Raw genomic sequence first — 1,375 nt, forward strand, 5'->3', positions numbered from 1 at the left:
TTGGAGGTGGCGGTGACAGCTGCCTTTGGGAGGAGGGTGGGTGGTCCCTGAGGTATGGGGGCGCTCCAGGGTGTGGTGAGGTCTGCCGTTGACCTGGTGGCGATTGTGACCACCACCGGCTGTTCACCTGGTGATTGTTCGTTGATTTGTACATTTATGGTTTGTGTACATTATGCCTCGATAGAAACTTATTTAAATAATAAATATGTAAGCAACGTGCATTACATGATCTGTTTATGATTTTTAAGAGTCTCCAAGTTAGAAATGAATATAGTCATTTGTCTCAGTGATTGTACTAAAAATGGTCTTCGGTGTCACACCCGACAGCTGACAGTGATTATCTGTGGAGGAAAGGGCTATTTCACATTTTATTTCATGTATATTTAGATTGTTAGAATCTCTAAAAAAAGTAATGTATTCAACTGTTGCTCGAAGATTTTAAAATAATGTCAATGAAAAAAAAAAAAACCCCTCCGACTCCTTCACTTTCCTGTCTGAAACTCACTGGGCTCGTGCATTTCAAGGACATTTATCATTTATTGAGCACCTGCTGATGTCCCGGACACGTCAGTGAGCAAATAGACGAGATTCCCCCTCTGGCAGAGTTTGCATTTTAGCAGCAGGAGATAGAAAATGACAACAGACACAATCTACAGTTAAAGGACTGACACATTAGGGGGTGGCACACACTGAGGGGAGGAGGGACAGAACAGGATCAGGGGCTCTGGAGAACCTGGCAGGGTTACGTCCCAAGTTTTAAAGGGTGATCAGGACAGTCCTCACTGAGGAAGTGGCATTTGAGCAAAGGTATAAGGAAGGGACGTCTGGGAGAAGGTCCTCAGGTGGGCATGCACCTGGTGGCTGGAGCAGAGTGTGGAGGGTAGGAGGGCAGATAGAAGGTGACCAGAGGACCCCGGGCAGGCAGGGCTGAGGGAGGTCACGGAGTCATATGTGATCTGACTTATGTGTTCAGGAGACTGTGCTGCTGCTGGGTTATTACCTCCAGAGGCACCTGTGGAAGGCCCTTGCAACAATCCAGATAAGACACGGGGGTTTGGGCCAGGCTGGTAGCAATGGAAGTGGTGAGGAGGGTCCTGGACATAGTGTGGAGACAGAACAAATATAATTCCATGATGGATTGGATTTGGGGCATGTGAGAAAGAAGCCTGAGATTATCCCCCACGGTTTTGGGCCCAACAAACTGAAAGGACAGCCTCCAACCTCAGAGGTGCAAGTGTCTGTCTTCCAGCACTGCTGTGACAGAAATACCACAGGTGGGGGCTTTAGCGAACAGAAATTTATTTTCTCACAGTTCAGGAGGCTAGAAATGCGAATTCAAGGCACCAGCTCTAGGGGAAGGCTTTCTCTTTCTTCT

This window comes from Trichechus manatus, unplaced genomic scaffold (genome assembly GCF_000243295.1).
Source record: "Trichechus manatus latirostris isolate Lorelei unplaced genomic scaffold, TriManLat1.0 scaffold00244, whole genome shotgun sequence".
NCBI classification, from domain to species: domain Eukaryota; kingdom Metazoa; phylum Chordata; class Mammalia; order Sirenia; family Trichechidae; genus Trichechus; species Trichechus manatus.